Below are 24,929 nucleotides of genomic sequence, written 5' to 3' on the forward strand. Positions count from 1 at the left end.
GCAATTGTATAGATGGTTAAAAAATATGTATGTTTAATTTTTTATTTAGGTATGTTTGTTACATATTTCTTATCATGTTTTTTACTTATGGAAACAAAAAAAAGCAGGTAATTTTTTTCTGAAACTCCAGAAATTAGGATTTTCAGTTAAAATATGCTTTATACCTGCAACAATTCTATTTTTTACATAAAAGGTGTTATTAATACCATACTTACAGTTTGCAGTATTTCATTTAGAATATATTATAACTTTTTTATGCATTTTAAAATCCTTTGTTAAATTTATTTTAATTCATCTTAAAATAAAACATTTAAAAGACAATTTAGCTTTGTTTTTTTTTATTTAAAATTTAGTCCCATATCTATCGGGCCAATTTATAATTCTTGGTAAGTATCTATAGCTAAATATCTTAAATAAGCAATGTCTTGAGAACCAAATTTAAATTAAATTATATTTTAGTTGATGTGTTAATTCTTGAATAAAGTGATGAGGGATGTCTGAGATGCAATATTTTTATTTTTTCTCAACATTTAAAATTAACGATTTTAATTAAATGTGGGTATTTCTAAAATGAAAGTATATTGTTTTTTACTTAATTGAAATAAAATTCTATTTAAATATATCTCATCACTCGTCAGTTAACGCATCAACTTTGTAATGCAACTGCAAATTACTTGAAATTTAAAAACCAGGCAATAGATCAAGCTTAAATTTCCCGCCACACGCCACCCAAGATGGATGCCTCCGTCTGTGTCAACAACGTCAATAAAGCTGTCAACAGAATTTCTGTCTGTTCATTAGGCAACACACATTTCTCTATATTTGTGTTCTGTGGGTTGGGTAGTTCGTGTTTTGGAGTCGAGATATTTGTTTGTGTTTTGAAGTGAAGTTTTTGTCAGTGTATGTGCTTACACCTACCAAAAACAAAATTATACAAATTATAATAAACAATTAAAACGCTGCGTCCTAGTTTGGCTGTAGTTTGTTTACCTTGAACATTTCCATAATGGCTTTTGAGTGCCATATATGTAAAAAGTCTTTTGGAAAGAAATCCAATTTTAATAGACACCTTGCAGAAGTTCATAAACTAAATAAACCTTCTAGTAGTGATAGTAATACAAAACTGGGAAACAATCGCAATTGGAACAAGGAGATGATGACAATCTTTGTGGCATTATTTTTTCAAACATAAAATCTGTAATTGAGCATTTACAGATCACTCATAATAAGAGCTTTAATATTGAGTTGAATCAGATGGAACACATGCAAGGTATGATCAGTCTAAAACACAAATAAAATTGTTTAATGAGTTTATTTTTAGAATTTACACAATGGAAAATCAATATAGAGGCTCAAAATAAATGTTGTTACATTCTGAAATCAAAGAAATCTAGTACAAGTGGTGATATACTACATTATATATGCAATAGTGCAAAGCAAGTAAGTACCTATATTCATATGTATTATATTTTTGTATTATATATGTTTAAGTATTATATGTTATAGTTCAGTTCAGAGATCTATTAGAATCTTTGATGTACCGCAAATAGTCTGTGTGCCGGTGTTGCTTGTATTGTCACATGACATGCATGTTTAAATCACAAAATTTTATGTGGAAAGAGTCATAAAGTAATATTCTAAGCGATATTTAATCATTCCATTAAATAAATAAATGTTTTAAGCATTTTTTTTAAGAATTTATACATTTGATTTGTAAAATTTGACTACATGCGCCCACATACTATTTTGTTAAACGCCTGACCTTAGTCACAGCCACTCAAGAGTGAAAAGTTGCACAGGTCCGGCCTTAAAATTTATTTGTATTTAAAAATTTATTTTTCGGGATTTTTGGGTTTAGTTTTATTAAGTTAGAAATTCAGGATAGTTGATAGCAAGATCATATTTAATTTAAATATAAGATTTAAGTATGTTAAATGAGTTTAACCAAAAATTTTAATTTCATAAGTTTAGTTTTTAGCGCCATCAGTCCCTTATAACAAGTCAAGTCTCTTTGCTTTGCAATATGTCAAGTTGGAATAATGTATTGACTACTGACTACTGTTAACCCACTGCATAGCTTTCATCAAATAGTATTAAACAATTTTAACACTGCTTTTCCTGTTGTCAATATTAAGAAACGAAATAGAAAACCTTGGTATACTAAGAGTTTACGAGTATCTGGGAAAAAATATGTGCTCCCTTTTTTACATTAGGAAATATGCGATGAACAATGCAACATTTTTAAATTATTATAACAGATACTGCAAGATTTACAGAAACTCAATCAGAATGGCTAAGTGGACCTACTTTCAAATGAGGATAAATAATTCCTCCAACAGAGCAAAAGAGTCTTGGAAGATTTTAAATAAGCTTAGGGACAAAAATAATATCTTGGTTATTCCAAGTACCTTAGATTCCAATGCCCTCAATTCCTTCTACTGTGATATTGCTAGTAACCTTGCAGCCAATCTCTCACAAAAAATAGATCCCAGGAGCTATCTCAGCAATCAGCTACTACCTGAATCTCTCTTTTTTGCCCCCACAAGTGTAGAAGAGCTTAAACAGTTAATGGTTAATATTAAGAATAGCTTCTCAAATGGAGGCCAATATACGTGCTGATTTGTTAAAAATTAAAGACTGGTGTGATGCAAATTTTTTGACATTTAATGTTTCCAAAACAAATATCCTTAATTTTAAATGTAATACAAATGATATATGTTTAAATAATGAAGCCATCACCATGCCACCGTTCAGTAAGTTTTTGGGTCTTTCCTTAGACAAGTTCTTTAAATTTGAAGACCATATTGTGAATGTATGTAGAAAAGTCTTATCAGGCTGCTACGCCCTAAGGGTTATTGCCACTAGTCTTAATTTCTCCGTGACTCATGTCGCCCGCTTTTTGTAAGTCATAATATTTTAACCCTGTGTTGTATTTTTCTTTTGGAAACAGTTTGTTTAGTTTTTAGAAAATATAAACAGGAACTCCACGTAGGAAGCCACTATAATACGCGACAAAATTATTTTTTAAGGCTACCCATTCCTCATTTTGAACTTGTCTGTAGCTCTATCATATATGGAGGTAGAAAGCTGTTTAATAAACTGCCACTAGAAATAAGACAACTTAAGACTGAAAAAAGCCTACATACAAGGACGAAAATATTTCTTGCTAGTAAAGCGTACTATAGTTTAGGTGAATTTTTTAATGATTAGCATTTAAGTATTTTTCAAAGTTTTATATAATTTTATTTTATTTTAAATTAGTTTCTCGTTTTTATTCCTTTAATGTACAGTCTATTGGTTTTGTCTACAACTTCTATGTTTATATTGACAATAAAGCATTTTTGAGTTTGATGAGAGAATAGGAGATACGAATTACTTAGGCCCATTTATTCTGTGGATTAAGGCATTAAATAGTTACTTTTTGACACAAAAGTGTAAAATGTTTTGGTTTGTCTTCAAATTTTATATATTTCCTTTTTTTGGGAATTGAGATTTATTTTTACATGGTGGTCATTATTAATGGGGATTGTGGCTGCCATATTCAATGTCCTTTATTATAGTTTTTTTTAATTAATACATATTATGATATATTATTATAATAATATACTCATGAAAACCCCCAACTCTATATTTAGTACCAACTTCTTTTGATAAAAAGTAATTATGTAGTCAGAAAGTGGAAGTATATTTTTTAAAATAAACTTTTACATTAAAAATCATTTAGCTGTCTATACTTTATGGTTTAAAAGACACAAGTTTTACTTATAAAAAAAATACACTTTACATCCTGAATATAATATTTATTAATTTGTTTGCCTCGTATTTAGTTATTATGCATATTAGGAGAGATTAGATAAAAATTAACAAAAATAAATGCTTATATTAAAAACTAAAAATCTTATACAAAACACTACATTTTAAGTATACTGGATCCTAAAACTACAGTGAGGATACTAAATACTTTGATTAATTTACCCACTCTTTTGAATCTGGCCCAAAAAGTTAATACAATTTTTTAAATTCTGTTTTTTTGCCATTGTTCTTTAGCAGTTTCTTCCATTAAGGAAGGAAACAGTTTCTCTGTTGCCGCCATGGATTCCAACTTCATCTCCGCACATCAGCATATGGATACTAAAGCATTACATTATATATACTTTATTGTGTCGCTGAAGGACAAACAGGGGCAGTAAGCTGAAAAAAACAAAACTTTAAACTTGTTTAATTAATAAAAATAGGATTTTCTTACTATGGCAAAAAAGGGACTTTTTTCCAGGGAATGGAGGAAGAAGCATTTTGTCGCTGAAGGACAAACAGGGGCAGTAAGCTGTAAAAAACAAAATTTTAAACTTGTTTTATTAATAAAAATATGGTTTTCTTACTATGGCAAAAAAGGGACTTATTTCCCAGAGAATGGAAATCATACATCAATCATAAATGTATACAGAAATCATATCATGTTTCGGCTAAATAATATATGGATCTTTCTTCCTCCCAATTTTTTAAAATTTTCCTCAAATATTCTATACACCACCTGACAATTCCATTACAGCAACTCTTTTGTTAACCATCTTAAGCTTCAATCCAAGTTTTCTCAGTTATCTCCGCAAGGTTGAGACTGAGAAATGTTTGTCCCTTGCCGATAAGATGTTTCTATGGTCAGACTTTTAACCTCATTGTTTTTGTATTTAGAATACACACCTTTTCTTAGCAATTTGGAAATATCCGTGTCAAGTCCCTTTGATTGTCCTGCATCTTTTCTTTTTTTTCCAGGCATATTGTACTATAGGGAACCCCTGTTAAAAACGCTGTTTTTTGCAAAGCACTACAATCATTTGTGAACTGAGGATCATTCCTTAGATTGTTATAGATATTTAGATAAATTTGTTTGGCGTCTGTACTTAAGCAATTACGTTTTAAAACTGCTTGATTTCCTCTGTAGCTTCTACTTCCCTTGCTTCTTTTTTGCTTCCTCAATACTAGAAAATGAACTACCAGAACTATGTAAGTCTAAATCACTGTCCAGATCACTCTGTATTGTTTTTAACAATTTCCTCTTCATTTGCCAAATTTTCCTGCCTATTTTCCCAGGGTCGAAACATTTTAAGGTCTTTAGGTATAATACCAAAACAAATCCACAAACACAAATAAAAAAACACACTTCCTCACAGTAAAAACTGCAAAAAATTTAGACGAATACAGGCCAAATTCTAAATTCTTTACTTTCATAAACGTGTAAAAAGTATAACTGGCAAAACACATCAAATAATAACCTCACATGGCCCCCCTCCCAACTATTAAAGGTGATAGACCCATCCAACAACTATTTTAAAGGCGATAGACCCATCCTTAAAGATCTCTTTAAAAACACGTCGAAAGTAATACAAAAACTGCCCAAAAATTTATTTGGGTACGGCCCCGTAATTCTTAAAATCAGTGGGATAGAGAGAGATACACAATCACTTGCACAGCCTAAAGCAGGAATCGCCAAAACGCAGGTGTTTTATCTTTGTTTAATACACTGGCTAAAAAGAGGTGACAAGTCTGTGATACTGGAAGTGTTTAAAATATTTTGTAAGATGCTTGGATTTTAGTCCGCGGTCAATTTTTTGATATTATTTTCTTGTAATATTATTTTCTTTCTAAAAATTGACATTTTCGAAAGAAAAATAAAAAATAGTATAAAACATGGGGTTTTACGTATATTTAAAATGATTTCATAGATAGGCAATATAAAATTTTGCCATTTAAACATATATATCATGCAACAATAAATATGACATAGGCGCACGGACTAGTTAGTGCGGCATCTACGACACATCAAAGATTCTAATAGATCTCTGAACTGGACTTTACATGTGATTTTAAAAAAAATAATATCACATGTTACATATTCTCCAAAATGAATTCCAAAATATTTTTTTAAGAAATCTTTGATATCACAAACTGTAAACATCTTGTCGGGTATTTAACTGCAACTTTTTAAGTAACTGAACATATTTGTTACTCTATTCATCATATTATTTCATTTCTACTCCAGGTTATACACCACTTTTCAATGAGTGCAGAAAAAGACTGCAAAAAAGTCAAGGGTCATGTAAATTAGAGCACAACTGCACCAGTTTTATTAATGTTAAAAATGAAAGTGGTGCGTTACTGGTTGAATGGCAAAAAGAACATTACGGCCACACAAACGATTTGGAGCATATAAGAATTCCTTCACATGAAAAGGAAAGTATTGCCTCCAAACTCATAAGTGAAGTTCCTTCTCGAAGGTAAATTTAGATGTTGTTAATACTTAAGTGTTTTTTTAATAATAACTATATTTCTTATAATATTTTGCCTTAAAAGTTTATGGTCTAATTTGTTTTTTATTTACCAGGATTTTGGAAACAAACCGAGATAGAATTGGAACTGACTTAAAAAGAATTGATCTTTTAACGCATCAAGATATCAAAAACATTCCAGCAGCTTTGAAGTTGCTGGAAAAGATGGAAAGCGAAGTAAAGATCTCAGTTGAGTTGTGGGTCAGAGAATGTGAAGCCTGGGATGTAAATCCCATTTTATTTTATAAGCGACAAGGGCAAGAGCATGCCATTCTAAAGAAAGATTTTTGTCTTGTGATTATGAACAACTTTCAAAGGAATATGATCAAAAAATTATTACTATTGACAGCATGGGTGGCTATAGTGCATAGCTAATAGATGAATTTCACCATGGTTTTCCCATTGCTGAAATGTTTTCAAACAGAAAGGATACCACCATTCAACATCTCTATTTTTCTCTTATAAAGGAAACAGTAGGTTTGTAGAATACATGATATAATGATATATTTATAGTTTTTTTAAAAACTGAAACTGATGCATATTATAATAGTGAAACCATAAAATGCAATCAAAATATTATGATATACTGTTATTGATTTATTCTACATACAAACACACATTTTTATTAAATTTAACATTTGACTGATGTGCAACTAATTTACTTCTAAACAACAGATTATAAATTTTTGTTCATAGATAAACACTAGATTGAGTCAATAGAAAAAACATGTGGAATTGCAATAAAATTTTCTCAATTTATAAGATGAATAATTTACTTTTTGATTTAACCAGAGTTTATTAGCATATTTGTGTTTTCTACTACTTTTACAGTTTTTCTTGTAGACTGTTTACCTAAAATTTTCTGGCAATTTAAAGTAAAATATCTGAGAAAACATAACATATTTAAATATATGTGTGAATTTATGAATTCCATTTCTCTATATTAATATCATTTATTACAAGCTTGCTTGTATATTTGTTTATTTGAAAATGAATCCTTTAAATCCATTGTTTCTTTTACTTTTTACCCTAGCATAAATCTTCATTGTAACTTGGAACTGATTAGCAAACACAAATAACAATTTGGCATTTCAATTTCTCCTGTACTACTTTTGTTAAGACATTTTTTATTGTAGGTGAAGTTTGTTCTGAAATATTCATGTCAGATATGGACGGAACATTTTTTAATGCATGGATTATGGTGATGGGAGTAAAACCTGACCACTTGTTTTGCTCTTGGCATGTAGACAGGGAGTGGCAAAGTAATCTTACTAAGATTGGTGATAAGGAAAAGCGTGCTTCTGTTTATAAACTGTTAAAAACTTTATAACAACACACAGTACTAGATCATTTTTCCTCACCTTTAGCAAGTGCCATGCAAAATTTATGCAGTGATCCAAGCACTAAAAAATTTGGTGAGTATTTTAAAAATACTTAGACTCATAATTATAAAAAATGGGCTTATTGTTTTAGAGAACATTCTTCCATTAATACGAATATGCATTTAGAATCAATGCATAAAGTCATTAAATATTTTTACTTAGAGAGAAAAACAGTGAAGCGTTTGGATAAAGGGTTAAATGTTGTCTTACAATATGTGAGGGATAAGAGCATTGAAAGGATAATAAGATTGACTAAGGGAGAACATACAAAAACTACATCTATATTATCTCGAAATCATTGGGATTCAATTAAAGAAATGTCTCAATATTCCTTATTAAATTGTGCTAATTATTGGAAAATTAAAAAAAAATTAATACATCCTCATATTATGAGGTTAATCAAAAACTTGATAAAAACTGCCAACAAATATGTGTAATTTGTAAAATATGTAACCATTTGTATTCATGTACTTGTAATTTTTTTGTAAAAAAACAGACTATGTGTAAACATATTCATATTATTATTTCTAGCATAAATGCAATGGATATTGAGGTAAATGAGTATGTCAATTCAAAATCGTCTAATTCACCTGAAGATAAGACTAATCTTATATTAAGTCATTTGAAGGAAATTTCTTTTTCTTCCCTAAAAATAACAGACAAGCAAACAAATGAAAAAATAATTAAAATAAAAGCTTCAACTGCTGATTTAGGAAATTCCACTTTTGAGGGACTTAATGACTCGGTAATAGATCAAATTCACCACTGTCTAATTGTAGCTAAGAACTTAAATAGATGCCACGAGGAACCCTTATTAAACGAACAATTTCAAGTAAAAAATAAGCAGTTAAAAAGAGTTATCGAACCCCAATTAAGATTTAGTTCCACCAAAAAGAAAAGGGTTGAAACAGCTACCAGCTTTAAAAGACCAACGACTCAAGAGGTTTTAGATATAAAAGAAAACCTAAAATTTAATAATCCTTTTGATCATTTTATTGCTAAATCTGTATCACCTTCACATTTATGTATTTATTTATTCAATCAATATACGGGAAACCCCATTTTACAAAAGATTTGGTTACAATATTAAATAAAGTAAAAAATGTATAATTAACAGAATAAAAGTACTTTCACGAACATAACTAGACAGTCTTCAAAACATATACACAAGAAATAAACACAATAAGAAAACAATAAATTAAGATATTTGACCCAGTTGACCAATAAATCCAGAGAGTGAGCTTGCAAATGGATCAAGTTCAGGGTGAGAGTTTAAATAGGCAAGATTACGACAGATTGGAGAATGTAATAAATAGTTGGAGTGACAGATTGGTAAAGCAAACAGTTCATGTCTCCTTAGGGTGCGTGCAGGGACCTTTAAATTAAAGCTGTTGATGAGAGCAGGGCAATCAATAAGCCCATGAATAACCTTATACATAAAGCTGAGGTAACTTTGAATCCTTCTAGATTCCAACGATTGAAGTCCCAATATTGCCTCCATGTCAAGTAGGTTATCCTGCATATTCAACTTGTAGGAACAGTACCGGGTAAACCTCTTTTGGACTCTTTCAAGTTGCATTTTGTGACAATTATAAAAAGGAGACCAAATGATCGAGGCATACTCTAAATGAATTCTAACTAATGAACAATAAAGTATCTTCAAAGTAGATATAGACATGTCACGACAAGTTCGTAAAACAAAACCTAACATCTGAGAGGCCTTCCCCTCCACAAAATCACAGTGTTCCCCAAATTTGAGCTGGGTATCAAAGACTACTCCTAAATCCTTCATTGAGTCAACAGAACTAAGTACTATGTCATCAATAGTGTATATATTATTCATTTAATTTTTAAGTCTAGAGAATCCAATTGAGTAGCACTTATTTATATTTAAAGAGAGATCATTCATATTAGCCCACTTTACAAAAGAAGTAAGATTGTGTTGTAAGATATCAGAGTCCCGCTGTGACTTAATAACACGGAAAAGTTTCAAATCGTCTGCATATGCTAAGTAATCACAGTCAGTTAAACACGTTACAAGGTCAGTCAGAATACATCAAAAAGCAATGGGGAACAGTGTCCCCCTTGAGGAACTCCAGAAGTCACCAAGATACTTCCAGATTCAGAATCTCCAATCCTAACACGCTGCTCACGACCCAGCAGCATGCTTCTAAACCACCTTAGGGATCTTTCACTAAAGCCAAGGGAACTAAGTTTTGCTAGTAATAACTCATGATTGACCCTGTCGAATGATCACGAGTATTTTTAATTTTGTTATGAAATAATTTCAGCCTAACAATTAGACTTATATACTATATACAGGGTAAACTTGTGTATCTGGGATCTTGTTTGGAAATAGTTTGCTGTGCGATTTAGTAATATATTGGTAGTAAATGATGTAGGTTTAGTTTTGTGATGTTATCATTAGTTAGTTAGATACAATAAAACATTTTAATGTTAAAAAAATTCCTACCAAATGCTAAATGTTTAAACCTTTTTTATTTTATTTAAAGAGTGTTCTACAATAGAATTAATATTCCATTTTATTTATTATATTACATTTTTTTATAAAACATACAAACATGTGTATCTGTAAATAAAAGATAAATAATTTTTTGTGGTTGTTTTATTTATTAATAAATATTTTCCACAGCCAGCGTAAATATTAAATAAATTATTTTTAGTGAATAAAATTGACTGACAATAATACAAATACAAACAATTAAATAATAAGAAAATCGTTTAAAAAATGATGTTAAATTTTCAAACAAAAAAAAAATCAAATAAAACTTAAAACATAAAATCTATTTTGCAGAATTTTGCTTTTTTCAAAAAAATTAAGATTATTTTACATTTCTAAACGTATTTCATTGAGCATCAATCAATATACGGGATTGCCCCAATATACAAAATATATGTATAATACTCAAATAAAGTAAAATTTACAATGCACGATGCTTATGGACCACATTTGGCAACGTCGGAACGAAGGTTTATTAACGTTTCGTGAGGTGAGGAGGTAATTGACAGAACTTTGTCAAATATAAAATTAAACGTCTCCCTGGATATCTAAATTGACGTGTTAATTTTTTTTTCTTTTTTAAGAAATTATTAAGGGTGGTTTGTTTTGAAATGAAAGTAATGATAAAAAATAATATAGGCAATGCATGCAGCCACGAACACATAAATATATTTATAATTTCGTGCCTGCAGCTTACAGAAATCTGCAATTTTTTGACATTTGTTTGTCAATGTCAATATGCTGCGCAATGCCCGCAAGGTATTTGTTTTAATCTTCAGATGTCTTTTGTTTATTGTTTTCTTTTCAAAGCATTTTTCAGGATTATCTTTTTAAAGATTGGTTAAAAGTTTTCGTCAATTTTGTATACTTAGATTTATATTAGAAATAATAATAGTGCGCGAACCAGCATTTTGGAAGTTTATAACAATGTCCTTTTTTCCTAGACTTTGGTAAGTGCAATTATGGAGTATTATTTATTATTAACTATGAAACTCAAAATCTGGCGAATTGATAAAATTCTTCATAAAATTTGACTTTATTTTGATATAGACCTTATAGGTTTTAATTTTATTGGTATAGATCTACTTTTACACAGATTGGAATCACAACTAAAATATGGTATTTGGGAATGAAAAAAATTACTTTGTGTATGTGAATGTGTTTATCTCTGAAACTATTAGTTTTTCTCATGTTAAACATATGTATAGAAAAAGAGAGAAAAGATATAGAATTTCCTCTATTTGAAAAAGTATACCTTTGTTTTGTTTATTAAAGATTTTGCTTGTTGAATGTAGACTGTAAATTGCAAATAAAGTTTATTTAAAATGTGCAGTGTACTATCTGGAACATATTCATGTACACAATAGTTCAAAAGCACATTATTAACAAATTATTGAATGACACTTATATATTGAATTTTTAAGTTCACTACTTTGGCACATATAGTTCTCCAAAAGTATTAATAATTTAGTATAGCAGGAGTTAAATGAAGTGTAATTAGATGGCTTAGATAAGTCTAGAAAGGCTGAAGGCACTTTTTATTCAAATCCTTTTTTAAGTCCTTACTTAAACCTATGATGTAAATATTCCAAATATTATGTTTATTAAGAGAAATATCCAATTTTACATAAAAGAAATTACAAATTAATTATAAAGGAGGGAAATGGCTGTGTTGCTCAAAGGATGGTACAAAATAATCAAACTAGATATGTTCAGACCAAAATGTTTATTATTAGCTTAGCAGAGCACTTTAGATGTACAATATTTAAAAAAGGGAAAGACATTAATACCCTTCCATGTTTGTATTTAAACACAACTTATCCTATCTACCTATCAGTCATTAATTTTGAGAGTGGTAGATCCCAGAGTTTATTGCTGACACCTTCAGTACTCCACAGGGCTCTGTTCTTGGGCCCATTCTTTTTCACATGTATGTCATTAATCTTCCCAGCTGTGTCATCAGGTAGGTGATTTTCCCCTACCAGTCCCTACATCCTCCCTTACCAGTAACTCACTTATATACATCATGTTACTCTACATATTAGACAAACATTAGATTTGATAAATTTTCAAAAAATACCTTTTGACCTGTGCCCTAACATCAATGTCATATTTTTAAATACTTTGTATTATCTTTTGTTTTGATCTATTATTGTTTAATTTACGTGCTACCTCTAACTTCTGTCTTTGGCAGCATTTTTACTTATTTTTAAACTTGTTTTGTTATTTTTTGATAATTTGATTTTGAAAATGTTTAGTTTAGAAATATGTGTTGGTTCCTCTGTGGGTGAGATTTAAATGAATTTCTAATTTTTTAGTTTTTAGGGTGCTTGTAGCACATTTTCTTTCTTTCTTCCTTTCTATTTTTTCCCTTAGATATTGTATTTATGATCAACAGGCTCTAGATGAACTTTCCTTAGTGTCACTTTGGATTTAGGATTGACCTGGTAGTCCCATGTTGGAGAACTCTCAGTTACACTAAGTTACCAAAATTCATATTCTTAATACAAAATTTGTCACCCTTATTTTCACCTTGCATGGGGCTACATATTTTGGATACCAGTTTCTAATGACATACTGTTTGTTTATTAATTGCATTCATTCTTCTCATATGTTTAGAATATTTGCCTTATAATGCTGATGTATGAGTGATTGCATATCTGAACTATAGCCTGCAATTTATCTTTCTGAAAACTGGGAATTCTTACCCTGCCCAGCTAGCACAGATTAGGCTGTAAAGTAATGTTATGTAAATTTGGGGATATTAAACCTCTCGTGCAATGTACTTTTAATGTAACATAGATCTGGAAGAGCCAAATATCCACAACACCACTCTAGAAAGTTATATTGAAGGTGATGTCGCTATGAGACATTATTCTAATATTAAACCAAATTGTTGTAGGTATATTAGAACAATATCTCACGAATGTGTAACAGTGTAACTCTGAGTGACTGAATCTACTAATAGACCATCTTATTGTTTTTATAAGGAATCCCCTAAAAAATATTTAAGCTATAAGAAGACTAAAGACACAAAGGGAAATTCTTATTTAACATTTTTAATAAAGCTCAACCATTTAACAAAAAAAAACTTTGTTATTGGAAAGTAACATTATTGTGATGGTAGCTCATTATATTTCAGCTACTGTGCCATATCATAGTCTTTTTAGGAGCACTTAGTTTTGTGTTCCACTATACCTAAAACAAGAAATTATATTTTTGAAACTTATTTCAACTAAAATTTATACCAAATATATAGAGCTATAAAGAAAAATAAATATTGTGCTCACTTGCCTTGTAATACAATGTTAATTACACAGCAAATGATCACAATATTAGTTATTTTCTTTAATTTCAATAAATATTTGATAGTTAATAAATTTAAAAAAGATTTTACAATGGATTTTTGGATTTAAATCTATGTGTCTATAGATTTAAATCCAGATTGCCTCTTAGTTTTCTTTGGTTATTATATGAAAATTGACATTTAAAATTACTTAAATCTGTAACATGCCATTTATGTAACATTTTAATATTAATTTGTAACAGGATTAGTACATTCCATGTATGTTGAGTTACAAACAAATGTATCAAGAATAACAAAAACAATATATCACTAGACATTACGTTATATAACGTGCTAGCTGGATGCCATGTGCCTCTAGTGGATTCTCCTATGGATCCTATTTGTTAGAGAGAATCCTAAAAAATGTAGGACCTACGCCAATATTCACTCACACTATACTAGGAACAATGACTTTATGAATGTGTTGCCTGTCTCTGTTAGGAATCTGCCCCTTTCTGCATTTAAGGCCAGGATTAAGGAGTACCTAATTAAAAATGCGTTTTACTCATTTGAGGTGGACTTGTGTGAGAGTGCTTTGCTTTTGACACTAATATATCAATTAGAAAATTAAATAAGATAATATATTTATCTGTAATGATGGTCAACTCAAAAATGCTTAAAATAGGTCATGCTAAAGAGTGAATGTATGCATGAGACATGATAGGCAACAGAGTTAGAGAAATAGTTGAATTTTTTGAACAAATTTGATTAATACTTCATGTTGGGAGCCTAATTATTGGGCTTAACTTGGCCTAAATTTAAGCAAAAAGAAATGAAATGTGGCATGTAGGCATGTTAAATTAAAAATATATAATATTTAAAAACAATCTCATTCAATTATATACAGGGTGAAAATTTAAAAACTTGAAATGCCTATACAATGCTTTCATTTCAAAACAATCCACCCTTAATAACATTCTTAAAAAACGTCAAATTAGATATACAGGGGGACGTTTAATTATGCATTTACGGAGGTTCTGTCAATCACCTCCTCACCTCCAGCTAACCTCACTTTAATATGTCAAATGGGAACCCCCATTGTGTGATACATCATAGTAACAAGCGTAAAATTCTCTATACAATGGTACCAAAAAAAAAGAAATCGGTAAATGTGTAAGCAAATAGCTAGCGAAAATGTCTAGAAATAATGAATATTTTATTTACGCCAAACTTTGGTACTTTAAATGAATACTTTTAGTGTGGTACCTACATCATTTTAAAATTCTTACATTTTTTATAATAGATCATCAAAAAAAAAAATACAAGCAATTTAGAAGTTAAAATGTGTGGTAACAAACAGTACATATAGTTCAAGCAAATTATTTATTTTTTTAAGTAAAGAATGTGTACCGTTATTTGCGAGAAAAAAGAGTGTCTTCAAATTTTTTTGCAAAAATCTTTGCAGTCTTATAACTTTGTATGTGTATTTATTTCACTTATATTTTTTGCGAAACCTACCTAATAGGTACAAAAAAACACTGCAATACCTTACATTTTTAAGGCGTTTAAAAAGCAGGCAAGCTTTATTATTGTTAAAACTGACAGTTTGACGCATGCAATTTTTTAATTTTAGTTAAAACAGTGAGTTAATAAAATGGTGTGCTCGCAGAACCGCGAGAGCATTTAATGAAAGGTATCAAGATAAAAACGTGAGCCATAAATACGTATTAGAATTGATACGAAAATTTGAAGAGACGGGATCGATTTGCAATAAGAAAAAATATGAAAATAGAGTTGTCGATAAAGCATGCCAAGTTGAAGTACTAGGACAATTTGCTATGGATCCAACTTTGTCTATACCAAAGGCCGCAAAACTAACAAATATTTCCACTGGTTCCGTACATAAAGTTTAAAAAAAAAAAGTTCTTTCCTTATAAAATTCATATTCTTCATGAACTCGGAGAAGATGATTTTGATAGGAGAATTCAATTTTGTGAAGTGATGTGCCAGCGAATTGACGACGATCCCCATTTATTGAAGAACATTTGCTTCAGTGACGAACTGACCTTTTTTTTAAATGGCCTGGTGAACAGACATAACTGTAGATACTGGGATAATGAAAATCCGCATGTTTTTCGGGAAGGCCATACCCAATATTCCCAAAAAATTAATGTTTGGGCAGGAATTTATGGGAATGAAATAATCGGGCCATTTTTTTTGGAAGAAAATTTGACTGGCGAAATTTATTTAAACCTTTTAGAAAATGCAATATACCCTTCCATCATCCAATCTATGGAAAATCAAGTAGATCAACATGGTGCTATATTATTGAATGAAAATAATATACATTTTCAGCAGGATGGAGCTCCTGCGCACTACACTTTGGTAGTTCGAGAGTGGCTTGATGAAAATTTTTGAGAAAAGTGGATTGGCAGACGTGGTGCAATCGAATGGCCTGCGCGGTCTCCGAACCTAACCCCACTAGACTTTTTTCTTTGGGGCTACTTAAAAAGCAAAATTTATAAAACCCCATCTGAGAGTATTGAGAATTTAAAAAATAGAATATTTCAAGAATGCAGAGAAATTAGCGGGCAGACCCTTGCCAATGTTCATAAGGTGTTTGAAAATAGGCTTTTTTATTGTCTTGCTAATAACGGCGCGCATTTTGAACATTTAATAAAATACATTTGTTAAACTAATTAAATTTGTTTTTGTACCCTACCGATTTACACTTTAATTGCTTCTTGGTCAATCAATTTTATTTTTTTTTACAACCAGTGATAGCATAATGAATGCCCTTTAAAATAATGTATCACACCAAGGAGTAGCCATTTGACATACCAAAGTTTGGCGTAAATAAAATATTCATTATTTCTAGACATTTTCGCTAACTATTTGCTGACACATTTACCGATTTTTTTTGGTACCGTTGAATAGAGAATTTTACGCTCCTTATTATGAACTATCACACGATGGGGGTTCCCATTTGACCTATTAAAGTGAACTCGAAAAACTCATCCATTATTAAAGTGAGGTTAGCTGGAGGTGAGGAGGTGATTGACAGAACTTCAGGAAATGCATAATTAAACGTCCCCCTGTATATCTAATTTGACGTGTTTTTTTTTTTTTTTTTTTTTTTTTGTTTTTAAGAAAGTTATTAAGGGTGGATCGTTTTGAAATTAAAGTACTGTATACTAGGAATGCAAAACTAAGAAAAACTGAATTAAAAAATGGTAAAAAACGTTTCTATAATATTATCTCACCCTTATCTACAACCTCTAAAATCTTAAATAGAAAGGAGGGTTGAGTGATACATCATCTTGTGAATGAAAAAGGTTTGAAAAATGCTTTTGAATGAATCCTTAGAAAGCTACATTTGAGAAAAATTTTTCTTTTTTTTATCAAGGAAAACAATAAATAAAAAGTCTATTATGACATTTTTATTATTCAATTAAATGTTGAAAATGATATGATGTTGATTTTGAAAACAATAATAAAGCCTACTTTCAATTTCTTCATGTACATTTACGATTTTTTCTCGGGATATAGCAAGGCATTCCTGAATTACTCTACGCTGGTGTGGCTTTAGTGACTTGGGTTGGAATTTAAAAACCACACATTTTAGGTGACTCCACAAAAGAAAGAAGTCAAGAGAATTAAGTCTGGGGATCTAGATGGCCATTTAATAGGACCTCTTTCCAATCCACTGGTTAGAATAATGATTATCTGATCATTGCCTAATGGGAACTATATAATGATGAAGTGCTCCATCCTGTTGGAATTGTACTAAGCATTCTTCTAAAGATAAATTTCCATGTATGTCCTTCTAATTTTCTAATTTTCGCAGTATTGGGTTGTTCGATAGACCTCTGAGCATTTCAGCATACATGTATCCATTTAAATTTCCTGATATAAATATTGAGCCAATAATACCATCTGCCAATATACCAGCCCAACCCACAAAATTCACGGATACAGTAACAAGAAACAAAATTCGACAAAAAAAAAGTTTTAGTATAAAGTAACAATATGTCAACTAACAAGAAATAAATATAAATTAATAATGAACAATAATATATAAAATTTAAAATGCAGGTCGATTAAAAGATCCGATAAAAAAAACTATGTCAAATATTCAAGACTTACAAAACATCTCTATAAAACCCTTCTAGGCAGTAATATGCTTTTTTAATTAATAAATCGTTCACAGAACAGCTAAACTGCTTGCTACTTCTCATGACTTTCATAAATCATTGACTATTTTGTAAGGGTACTCTTTGGAGTGCATAGACATCGATTGGTAGTATTAAATCTTGTTACTACTACTTACTACTGTACTCTTGTATTCTTTATGAATCATTTCTACAGTCATCAGTATGAAAATACAAGTTAATGTGAGTATTGGCTCCCTAACAAATAGCGGCCGGCAGTGGTCTGTAAAGCCACACAAACACGTCACAGCACGTTTTTGTAAGACAAAAAGTGATTGAACCAGATCCCGCCCAGCGAAGCCCCAAAATTGAATTCCATTTCTTAAGTGGGATTCTACTAGGGCAAAGTACACACTTCTAGCCACCTTTATACCAATCTCAATCCGGACCACTTTAACAGCATAACAAGCAGAGGCAATCTTCCTGTTCAAAGCAACTATGTGGGTCTTAGATTTCAATTTTGAGTCAATAAAAACTCCTAAAAATTTGGAGCAATTCTCTATTCAAGCTCTATTTATTTTAGGCTCCCCATTCAACGAAGCATTTGTAGTAATACCCTAAATGTCACAATATTTGTTTTTTTGGAAGTGTTAAAAGAAAGCTTGTTTGCGTCACACCAATTTGTAATAAGTTTCGCAGCCATCTCTCTCCTATTTAATCCTAAATAAAGTTTCTCCAAAAGATTAAAAACTGCATCACCAGTACTCTTTCCGCCCCGAAAACCAAACTGGTTGTTGCCTTTCAAGAAATAAAATTATTCTAATTTTGATGATTTGTTTGATTTTTCATAGAGTAGGAACCATTGAGATATAGGAGCCGTAGACAAACTATCAGGAAAAACTCCCCTGTGAAAAGAAATATTTATAATTACATATAACTCTACAAGTATAGCATTTGGAAGATTCATAAATAACGTGACTGAAATGCCATCAATGCTGAGCGTTTGTTTTTAATTGAAACTAATATTTTTTTAATTTGGTTTACGTTAGTGTGATACAAACAATATGAATCTCGTACAGACACATTTCTTAAAAATAAGAAAGGATCAGTATCAGAATATATATCTTGTTCTAAATTCTCAGAAATTGTGCAATAAAAGTTATTGAGTTTATCCGGATCCATATCATCCCTATCATTATTACTCTTGTCATCCCTCTTAAGTCATTCACTAGGCGCCAAATTTCCTTTGATCTATTATTCGCAGTACAAATTTTACCATATTTTATGTTTATATTTATTACAAAAACTTATGACAAATTCTGAGAAGTTATATTTCCTAAGAGTATGCAAAAACCTGATATTCCTCAAAGAAACCTTAATTTACTTTGTCACCCAAGTCTTCTTTCTTTTTTGTTTTATGGTTTTTAAGAATTAATGCTTCTCAAATAAACTGACTAGTATATCATTAAATTCATTTAGTGGATCAGATGACATATACATTTTATTCCAATTAATAATATTGCAAATTAAAAGACTTTATTATATATTATATTATATCCTTTTTATATTATATCCCTTTCCTACGAGTTTAGAATTTCGAATTTTAAAATTAATTGTAGATAATACGGCTTCATGGTCTGATCGAGCCGACAACACAACCCTAGTATCACAACAGATACATACATCATTGAAGTTTATACAGAAATAATCTATTAAAGTATTTGACACACTTGTTATGGACTTTCTACTTATATTTGCAAGTTAAATGATAAAAAGAGCGCATTTAAACTCTTTAAACGTTATTAAGCCAAGATGATAACTGGTAACAAGGGGAGTCAACAAAGGAAACCCCAGGTCTAATAATTGGCATGCTAGTTTTATGGACTTTTGGCAACCCATAGAGTTCTTTTAATTTATTAAAGAATGGACCTGTGGGGTCTCTGTCGACCTTTTTAAAGTCATCTGTGTTTAGAACATCCATTACTTTATTTATGTAATCGTTCCTTTTTAAGGCAAGTAAGCATAATCCCTTATCGGCTTTTTTGAAAACTGTATCGTTGTCCCTCATTTTCTTTTTTATTTATCTTAATATTTTGTTATTGTTTTTTTTTTAATAATTCCTTACCATTAAGCAATTAGCAGTCAGTAACTTTTTCCCTCTTAAAACTATATATATATAATGTATTTTCAGTATGTGAAAGTATAAATTATCATTTAATTTAATCCAACAACAAACAAACTATATTAATACTTTTAGGTCGTTTACTTATTTTGGACCAATCTCGTCCCAACTATCCCGCTTTTTTTCTCCTTTTGGTATAACCCCAGCTTTTAAAACCAATAATACATTAAAAAGACATGTAACTAAAACTACAGATAAACTACCCCCGCTATCTTCTTCGGGAGTTTATGAGATTAGGTGTAAAGAGTGCCCTGCAGTTTACGTCGGCCAGTCTGGTGAAAGATTTCTTCTAGGATTAGTGAACACAAGGCCCAATATAATAAATTTAAAAATACGGATATCACAGTCACCAGATTGGCTATTTCTTGCTAATCACCTCCTCGACTCCAAACATAATTTTTCTGACAGCCAGAATATAAAAATACGGCATCAGTGAAAAGTAAAACTTTAGACTTGGTTGGATACAATGGAAATTAGTAAAGCTTTTAAAAGCCCAGATCTGTCCTGTGTTAATGAATGGTTTGCAGTTGAAACCTTAAATAATTTTAGACTCTCAAATGATTGTTGGATTTCTGAAATGTATAAGGTGATTTGATTGTTTAGTTGAGGTCTTTGTACATAGATAGTGGCAGTTTTTTATAAGCTTTGTTTATTTATATATTAGGTGTTTTGTGTATGTTATGGTAAGTTTTTGTTGAATTTGCCTTACTTAGGGTTACATCATTTCAATTATTATAGGTCTGATGAGTGAAACATGTAAAAAATCTCTTTAATAAAATATGAAGCATTTTTATTTCATAAAATATGATAAGATACTCTACTATAAAGAAGTCAAAACATTCAAAGTTAAATAAAAGAAAAAGGCAACAACATCGCAACGCCGCTCGTTTGCATTGTTGATTCCATCGACATAACTAATCTTTACCAGTGACGTCGTCAAAAAATATTTAAACGATAAATATTTATTATTAATAGATTATGCTGTAAATTATAAACAATATTACCGTTTATGAACTCTTTATGCGTTTTTTTAACGTACTTCATTAGAGTACTTATCCAATAAAAAGCATTTTTGTGGAAATTAAATATTTTATAATTATTATAGATTTCTTAATCAAATTTTATTATTCTACGTTTATGACGACGGCTGGTTCTTGATATTATGTACAGTATCGGTATTTACTTGTGAAAATATCGGCTTAAATCTCCTTTTTCTCATGGTGCGGCACAAACAGCACAAGTTTTTACTCTCGTAGCAGTTCATTAAAACACTCTAATGCGTCTTTTTTTAACCAAAAACTAGAAATAGAAAAAACACAGAACTTCTCAATTGCCGAATGTATACACAAAGCCGTTTGTCAAGATGACAATTTTGGAAGATGACATCAGCTTATTTTTGCGCTTAAAAAAACATATTACTATATCTACTTTATATTTCTAATCCAAAATCTAACATCAATAAGTTAAATTATCATTATTTTATGTGTTGATATAAAGCTAAAAATTTCCTCATTTTAAAATCGTGTAAACTTGACAACAGAGAATCGATGGATATGTTTGCAAACATAACACCCCTCTTGCCCCCTGTGCACATGTTGAACTCAAGCAAAGTTGTTGTTTACTAATTCTAGCCTTTCAATGTTCTAAGAATCTAAGGTCTTGGTTTTTCTAAAAAAACCACCTCATCAGAATTATTGAAAGAATTACTGAAGACACTGACACAGACTGAATTACTGAATACACTGAAAATACCTGCCCCCTGAATCTAACAGAATCAGCATTGAGATCTCCCACCACCTCAAGCCTAGGAGAAGGACCACAGTTCCTCCTTTCAACCTTGCGTAATGTAAAAAAATCGAGCATTCTTTTTTTTAAATAAATAAGCCAACAAGCGCTTGCTCCTGGAATTGAGATTAATTCAATTTCTATGAAAACATGTATAATCAAACCTATCTTGCAAGTCTAAAACTTTAATATGACTAGAGTAAAAACACATATTCGACACACAATTGACAAACTTATGGTTAATACAATAAAACCTGTCAGTGTAATTAAAATTAACAGTTTAATTGTGCTTACAATTAAATTGGTAAAAAAGCATTTGTCAGCCAACGTTGATAAAGTCTTTTTAGAAACATCCAACATTCCTTGACTCCTGCCAAAATCACGACAAAATCTGGCTTAGTCAATTGGGCAACAACACCATTAATACCAAAAACTACCTCATTAAGTTTAGCATACGGCTTAGAAATGACTTGTATGGTGTAAGTATCTTTAAGGCAATAATTTTAAAAGGGATACACATTTCTATTCGTTAATAAAATTAATTTATTCTTTGGTATTATTCCTGTTGGTGACACAATAATTGGGATTGTCCGCACTTCTCTCATTTCCCATTGTCTTCGTATCTGGTGTTTTAGATCTCTGTACTTAACAATCTTTTCATTATGTTTCGCTTTTAGGTTGTTATTATTAGGAATAGCTACATCAATAAGGGTTGTCTTCCTAGAAATTTTATTGATTAATATTAGGTTAGGTCTGCCTGTTGTCTGCCAGCTCTTAATGCAGTATCTTTGCAAGTAAATCATGCCGTTCTTTATATTCCGTTGGTGCAAAAGTATGACATCCACCGACGACAAGCTGAATAGACTCCGTTGGCTCACATCCATATCTACATCTGTCACTTTGTACCGTCGCATCACCTACGACAAACTTTAAATAATTTCTTGTTGGTATTACTTGATCTTGGATAGTCACAAGAAATCCTCAGTACGGGGAAAAGCGGTCGCGAAGTCAACCAGTAGTTCGACGCCGCTATGTCGCAATATACTCTTGTTGAACCTCATAAACATGCCTTCCATGTAGTGGTTTTCAATTTTTTATAAACAAAGCCTTATTGTGTCTAATAAAATTAAATAATACTACAATTAAAAAAAAACTCACAATATGCAAAAGTCGCATAACATTGAACATTAAATATGCGCATATATACCTAATACTATTCTTTTTAACATTTGCATCTCTCCACTAGTTACATTATGAGTGTCATTGAAATATTCAAGCACTGAATAGTAAGCCTGAGTACATAAGAATTTTTTCAATAGTAATTTAAATTGTTTAGGTAATCTTGCCTCTCTAATGCTTCTCGGCAGATGGTTTAAATTTTTTATACCCTCATAAAAAACTGATCTTTTGACTAAGGTAGATGGTGGTATAGGAAGACGTAAATTACCATGTTGGCGAGTAACATATCTCGAATTTTGGGTGACAAACTTATGTTGATTTAGAAAAATCAGGCATGCTATTCCTGTATGTAGAGGCAGTAAAATACTCTCTTTGATAAAGCAGGGCCGAGAAGACTCTCTAGGTGATATCCCGCATATATACAGTGAGGGACATAACTATTGGCACACCAAATAAAAATAAAATTTAATCCCAGTTCCAATATTTTGTAGGACCTCCTTTTCTTTTTATAATATGAGTGAACCTCCTTTTAATTGAATGGCCAGCTTTTGCATATAGAAAGGCTCAAAACTATTCCATTCTTGCAGCAAAACAGGTTTAAGCTCTTCCTTACTGGAAACCTTAGTTAACTTCCTTACTGGAAACCGAAGCTCACTTCAAAGATTTTCGATCGGGTTGACATCTGGAGATTGAGGAGGTGTATTTAAAGTATGAGGGACATTAAACGCAATCCACTGCTTGACTATATAGGCTGTATGTTTCGGATCGTTGTCCTGTTGAAAGTAATAATCATTTGCCAAATTAAGTTTTTCTGCACTAGTTCTTAAGTTTTTTTTTAGAATATTTAAATATACATTTTTGTCCATAATACCATCTATAAAAACCAGATTTCCGACCCCTCCCGATGACATACAGCCCCACACTAGTACACTACCACCACCATGTTTCACAGTCTTATGCAGATTTTGTGCATCTAGTTCATAATTGGGCTTCCTCCACACAGTCACTTTTCCATCTGAATGAAAAATGTTGAATTTACTTTCATCAGAGAATATTACTTTGTCCCAAAATATATTATCGTGATGAAAGTGTGCATTCGCAAATTCAAGACGCTTTTTTGGTTAACCTTATTAATAAATGGTTTATTCCGAGCTACTCTGGCACTATATCCAGCCCTATGAAGAACTCTTCGTACTGTTTTTGAGCTCACGTTGATGCTATCTTCTTCTGTCAATATAGCCGCAATTTCAGAAGCGCTAGTTCGAGGATTTTACTTAATTTTATTCACAATTTTTCTTTCTTGCCTCTCCGTTAACTTTGGCGGACGTCCAGTTCTAGGCTTATTTTTAAAATTTTCTGCAGTTTCAAACCTTTTTAAGACACTACGCACAGTAAATTGACTTTTCTTCACAATTTGGGCAATCGCTGAATACGATTTACCCTCTTTTCGCTGCTGTACAATTATTTTTTGCTCGGATTTCGTCGTTTCTTGGCCTTTGCGAATCATATTTGCAATGTATGCACTAAAATAAGCACTAAACCTAAAGAAATATTTTACTTCATATAAATATTCTGTTAAAGAATGTAAAAAAACTGCTTCAAAATTCTCACATACAAGGCACCTATTTTTAAACACTTTGTAAACATGTGTGCCAATACTTTTGTCCATGGGATTTTTGATAGAATTTTAATATGGGTTCTTTTGTATAGCCTTTATTTATTAAATTTGTATTAAATATTAAGAAACGAATGCTCTTGAGTATACACTTTAAATTAGAAAATATTTAAATGTAATAGGTCTAGTAGCTTAAGAGGACAGATACGAATTTTAATAAAAATCAATATGTGCCAATACTTTCGTCCCTCACTGTATCTCACAGCATGTTTATGAAGAACAAACAAAATATGCAGAGGGTAGTTACTAGAGCTCCGCCAAAAGCAGAAGCTATACCTGAGATGGGATTCAATCAGGTAGAAGTATACTCTCCTTCCAATTTCCCCTTTAAGCTCTTAACAAGCCACTCTAACAGCAAAACTGCCTGCAGAAACTCGATTGCTGATAGACAGTAAATGTTCCCCAAACTTAAGATCCTTGTCAATAACTAGACCCAGAACTTTAT

General features: G+C 30.9%; 1 protein-coding gene and 1 long non-coding RNA gene across 2 annotated transcripts in view; both read left to right on the forward strand.

The window, feature by feature from the left end:
• The first annotated feature begins 836 nt into the window (after positions 1–836).
• LOC126741957 (uncharacterized) lies at positions 837–10,318 on the forward strand. Its single transcript, XR_007662444.1, has 6 exons — positions 837–1,270; positions 1,322–1,440; positions 6,038–6,272; positions 6,380–6,800; positions 7,460–7,738; positions 7,797–10,318. It is a non-coding gene; the product is annotated as an uncharacterized LOC126741957 (long non-coding RNA).
• Positions 10,319–10,993: 675 nt separating this feature from the next.
• LOC126741952 (tripartite motif-containing protein 3-like) overlaps positions 10,994–24,929 on the forward strand; it is a 98,328-nt gene continuing 84,392 nt past the window's right edge. Inside the window, exon 1 of the mRNA XM_050448434.1 lies at positions 10,994–11,176. The gene's annotated coding sequence lies outside the window, so the exon portion shown is untranslated. The remainder of the gene's footprint in view (positions 11,177–24,929) is intronic.

This window comes from Anthonomus grandis, chromosome 11 (genome assembly GCF_022605725.1).
Source record: "Anthonomus grandis grandis chromosome 11, icAntGran1.3, whole genome shotgun sequence".
In the NCBI taxonomy this organism is placed as follows: Eukaryota; Metazoa; Arthropoda; class Insecta; order Coleoptera; family Curculionidae; genus Anthonomus; species Anthonomus grandis.